Raw genomic sequence first — 6000 nt, 5'->3', positions numbered from 1 at the left:
ATCAGCCATGTGGGATCTAAGCCCCCTCTCGACTTAGAGGTGGAGTGGACATCACCATCCCAGGGTCTACAGGCTGGAAGAATATGGATTGGAGTGGACTTGCTGATTTTCTACTATAGAACTGTTGTGACTCTAGCAATGGAAGTAATTGTACCATTGATGTGGAGACAGTGGCCACAGGAGTTGCTGAGAGCAGAGAGAGGAAGAGGTGTGATAAAGGGCATTTGCAGGACTTGGGGTTGTCCTGAATGATCTTGCAGGGACAGATGCAGGAGCTTGTCTATCCTGCCATAACCCACTGGATGGACTGGGGAAGAGTGAGAACTACAATGTAAACTATGGTCCATGTTTTGTGACAGTGTTCCATGGTGATTCACCAAAAATGCAATGAATGTGCCACACTGATGAAAGGGGATATTGATGTGGGAGGAGTGGGGTGGGGGTGAGGAGTGGGTTATATGGGAACGTCTCATGCTTTTAATGTGACGTTTTGTGTGATCTATTTACCTTTTTTAAAGACAATAATTTAAAAAAAAATTTTTTTTAATCAGTTGCTGGTAATTAAACTAGAAAAAGACCTTGCATAAAAGGGGGAAATGGTAAAGACAAATGGGTTTATATGGCTAAGAGTCTTCAAAAAAGAGTTGGGAGGTCATAGAGGGGTTGCGCTTATGCACGCCTCAGCAGGGTCCCAGAGAAGCCAAAGTACATGCAACCCCAGGCACTGGTGCTCCTGAGGGCTACGGAGACACACAGGTCCTACAGGCATGGCAGGTGGCTCTGGAGTTCAGTGCCTTGCCAGTGGGCCCTACTTTGGAACTTGTGCTCCTGAGTGTGATGGAGCTGGACTCAGAAGTGACCTTCCTGCACATGCCTCTTCCGTCACTTTTACTGAACGTGTGGTTGGCGCTGGAGTTGGTGTATGCTCAGGGGACTTGAATCTCTAGACTGGCCAGAGATTCAGCAGCATTGTGGGAGGAGTGGGTGGGTGGGGGTGGGGTATAGAACCCTCTTATATTTTTTAATGTAACATTTTTTGTGATCTATGTACCTTTAAAAAAAAATAAATAAATATATTAAATAAAAATCAGTTGACCAGACTGGATGTGGCTCAAGCAGTTGAGCACCCACCTCCTACAAGGGAGGTCCCAGGTTCAGTCCCCAGTGCCTCCAAAGAAAAACGAACAAAGCAAAAACAGCAATGAGCCAACAGCAACAAAGAGAAGAAAGGATGATCATGTATGAATGATAAACTTCTATTTTTAAAAAAGTTTTTTTTATATCACGTGACCTTAGAGGTGACAGTCTCTTTCTGAACTAAATTCTTAATTCCATCCCATTGATCAATGAATCTATCTTTATGCCAATACCACACTGTTTTTTGTTATTTTTAAAGATTTGTTTTATTTCTCCCCACCTTGGTGTGTTCACTGTCTGTTGTGTGTGTCTCCTCTTTAGGAGGCACTAGGAACCACACCTGGGGCCTCTCATGTGGTAGGTGGGCATCCAACTACTTGAGCCACATCCGCTTCCCAATACCATGCTGGTTTTTTTTTTTTTTTTTTTTTTAAAGATTTATTTATTTTATTTAATTTCCCCCCCTCCCCTGGTTGTCTGTTCTTGGTGTCTGTTTGCTGCGTCTTGTTTCTTTGTCCGCTTCTGTTGTCATCAGCGGCACCCGCTTCTGTTGTCGTCAGCGGCATGGGAAGTGTGGGCGGCGCCATTCCTGGGCAGGCTGCTCTTTCTTTTCACGCTGGGCGGCTTTCCTCACGGGCGCACTCCTTGCGCGTGGGGCTCCCCTACGCGGGGGCACCCTTGCGTGGCACGGCACTCCTTGCGCGCATCAGCACTGCGCATGGCCAGCTCCACACGGGTCAAGGAGGCCCGGGGTTTGAACCACGGACCTCCCATATGGTAGACGGACGCCCTAACCACTGGGCCAAAGTCCGTTTCCCCCATGCTGGTTTTTGAACACAGTAGCTTAACATTACAGCTCAAGGTCAGGAAGTGTTAGTCCTCCAACTTTGCTCTTCTTTTTGTATATATTTGGCTATTCAAGATCCCTTTCCCTTCCAAATAAATTTGTTAATTGGCTTTTCTATTTCTGTAAATTAGGCTTTTGGAATTTTGTTTGGTATTGCATTGAATCCTAATCACCATGGGTAAAAGTGACATCTTCATGATGTTGTCTTCCAATCCATGAACACAGAATGTCCTTCCATTTGTTTAGGTCTTCTTTGATTACTTTTACAAGTGTTTGTAGTTTTCTGAATATAGATCCTTTACATTCCTGGTTAAATTAATTCCCAGATATTTAAGTCTTTTTGTTGCTATTGTAAATAGAATTTTTTTCTTGATTTCTTTCTCAGCCTGCTTGTTACTAGTGTATAGAAAAGATACTGCTTTTTGCATGTTGATCACGTAAACTGCCACTTTGCTGAATTCATTAGCTCTAATAGCTTTTATATATTCCAGGGTTTTCTAAATATAGGATCATTTTATCCACAAATAGTGAGGGTTTTATTTCCTCTTTTCTTATTTGGATGGCTTTTCTTTTTCTTGCCTAATTGCTCCAACTAGAACCTCTAGCACAGTTTTGAATACCAGTGGTGACACTGGGCATCCTGGTCTTGTTCCTAAGAGGGAAGACTTTCAACCTCTCCCCGTTGAATTCAATGTTGGCTGTGGGATTTTCACATACGTCTTTTATTGTGTTGAGGAACTTTCCTTCTCTACCTCTCATTTGAAGTGTTTTTTATCAAGAAAGGATGTTGGATTTTGTCAAATGCCTTTTCTACATCCATCAAGATGATCATGTGGTTTTTGTTTCTTTTGATTTGTTAATGTGATGTATTGCACTAATTGATTTTATGTTGAACCATCCTTTCATACCAGGAATAAAAACCACTTGATCGTGTTGTACAGTTCTTTTAATATCCTGATGAATTCGATTTGCAAGTATTTTGTTGTTGTTGAAAATTTTTGCATCTATGTTCATTGGAGAGATTGGTCTGTAATTTTTTTTTTTTTTTTTTTTTTTGTATTTTTATCTGGTTTTGGAATTAGAGTGATGCTGTCTTAAGAAAATGTGGTAGGTAGTTTTCCCTTCTTTTCAATTTTTTCTAAGAGTATAAAAAGGATTGGTATTAATTCTTCTTGAAATGTTTGGTACAATTTGGCTGTGAAGCCATCAAGTCCTGGACTTTTCTTTGTTGGAAGATTTTTTATGATGGATTCAGTCTTTTTACTTGTGGTTTGTTGAGTTCTTGTATTTCTTGGAGAATCAATTTAGGTTGTGCATTTCTAGGAATTTGTCCATTTCATCTAGGTTGTGTAACTTGTTGGCATACACTTTCTCATAATATCCTCTTAAAACCCTTTTCATTTCTGTGAGGTCAGTTGTAATGCCCCTCCTTTCATTCCTGATTTTATTTATTTGCACCTTCTCTCTCTTTTTTTGTTAGTCTTGCTAAGAGTTTGTCAACTTTAATGATTTTTCAAAGAACCAGCTTTTGGTTTGGGTGATTTTTCTCTATTTTTTGTTCTCAATTTCATTAGCTTCTCCCTTATTGCTTTCAGAATTTTCTTTTTATTTGGCATTTGGCATTCTGAATATTATGTCTTGTTGTAGGTCTATTTGGCTTTATTCCAATTGGAATGTATAGTCATGTATACATGTATACACATACATATACTACACATAACATGTATAATCATGTCTGTATGTAACTTTTTGAGGAACTACCATGCTGACACCAGCTCAGGAATAGGTCTGGACGAAGGGAAGGCAATGCAGAACTGAAAAAATAAAAGGACAGAAAGACAGAAGAGAGGAAACAAAGATGGGACCAGGGGACTTTACAGCTTTTGAAACTGAGAGCCTCAACCCTAGTTTCCACATTGTATTTATTGGAAAGCTAACGAGCAGCTGTTTGCTATCAGAACTGCAACATCATCTACAGTTTAACAGGAAGTAACTGCAACATTTACAATAATAGGAAGCAACTGTAACATCTACAATAAGGTAACAGTAACAGGAAGCAATTGCAACATCTACAATAAGGTAACACTTACAGTAACAGGAAGCAATTGCAACATCTACAATAAGGTAACAGTTACAACAACAGGAAGCAATTGCAACATCATCTACAGTAAAAGGAAGCAACAAATAGGTAAGCCAGTTTCCCACAACATATCCCCCTTTTTGTTTTTATAAAGCAAGGAAGGCAGGTTAGGTGGTTTCTTACTGCCTCATACCCCAAAGGGCTTGTTGTGTGCTTATTGTTTAAGTAACAATGTCAAATCAGAGAACAGCACTTTATACATAATCCATAACTACAGCAGATTTATACCAATTTACAACTAACAGATGGTTTGTCTCTCATGGGCTTAAGATTTCCAACCAGCAAGGCTATATAGGCCAGTACTTGATCAAAAATGACCTCATTTTCCTCAATTTGTATAATTTGAAGCATAGGCAATGAAAATTATTGTTACTTCCCCATTTGGGGCTGTGGGGCAGCTGGAAGTTTATCATATAATTTCTTTTTTTAAAAAAAGATTTATTTATTTATTTAATTCCCCCCTCCCCCGGTTGTCTGTTCTCTGTGTCTATTTGCTGCGTCGTTTCTTTGTCCGCTTCTGTTCTTGTCAGCAGCACGGGAAGTGTGGGCGGCGCCATTCCTGGGCAGGCTGCAACTTTCTTTCGCGCTGGGCGGCTCTCCTTAAGGGGCGCACTCCTTGCATGTGGGGCTCCCCTATGTGGGGACACCCCTGAATGGCAGGGCACTCCTTGAGCGCATCAGCACTGCGCATAGGCCAGCTCCACACGGGTCAAGGAGGCCCGGGGTTTGAACCGCAGACCTCCCATTATCATATAATTTCAATGCCTTCCTTGGTCCAGCTCTTAGCATCTTCGCTGGACCTGGCACCACAACTCAGTGTTGAATTAGCTTAGTCCATCATTTTCCAGACTGAAAACAATAGCTGGCTTGTTTTAAGAATCCCGCTGTAGTGTCAGTAGCAGTGAAAGCACATCCTGCCCTTCCCAAGAGCAGGAGGGGACTGATGCCACAGTCACTGAAGTGAGCATGAAGGACCCCATGGGGGATGTCCACAAGCTGCTGGTGACCAACAGGCAGCTGGAACTGCTGGGCTGGGCACAAGGTCTGGTACTCACGATATTCCCTTCCCACCCTGCTGCTTCTCAGGTCTCAATTGTGTGGCTCTGGATCTTCATGAGGCATCTGCCTCAACAGTCCTGAGAAGGATGTTAGAGGAAGGGGCAGGGACATGACAGCTACCTGTCACAGCTGGCAGGTGTCCTAGATGTTCTTCCACAGATCTCACCCCCACAGAGGGTGATTCACAACAGTCCATCATTTTTGTCTTGCTTTTAGTATTTGCAATCCACCCGTGGATGGGGATGGCAGTCTTCAGAGTGAGCAGACACCACTGGGTTAAGCTTTTCACTCTTAGCAGGGTTTCCTATGCTGCACACAATTGCTTTTTTATGTTGTACTTATTGTCTCTTCCCACAATTGAGACTATAGCCCGAGGGGTACTCACTTAGAATGTTGCCTTTGCCACAAACCACACCCAAAGCCAATATTGGTGCTGGCCACAGCCAATTCACGCTAAGTCAATATCCATCTTCTCCCCTTTTTATTTTATTTTATTTTATTTTAAAGCAGCCTGCTGGAGGTCCTCCTACTCCCATGAAGGACCTTTCCTAGTTAACACATCTCAGTGAAGGATAGAAGATTTTTAATACTCCAACAATATTACAAATTCTATTAACCCAAGAATACACTGTACTTTATCAATTACACCAGAGAACATAGTTTTGTCTTACCCCACCAAACAATATTTAATAACTTGACAGAGCAGCAGGGACCTTGCAGCCTGTCCCAATTGCTGGCCTCTTCCAGGCCCTTCAGGTGCCACTCTCTCTGATGCTCCTTAGTAGAGTTGCTGCCACAGGTTCTCCTGTGCAGCCAG

This window comes from Dasypus novemcinctus, chromosome 19 (assembly GCF_030445035.2).
Source record: "Dasypus novemcinctus isolate mDasNov1 chromosome 19, mDasNov1.1.hap2, whole genome shotgun sequence".
Lineage (NCBI taxonomy): Eukaryota > Metazoa > Chordata > Mammalia > Cingulata > Dasypodidae > Dasypus > Dasypus novemcinctus.
This window is presented reverse-complemented; position numbering follows the sequence as displayed.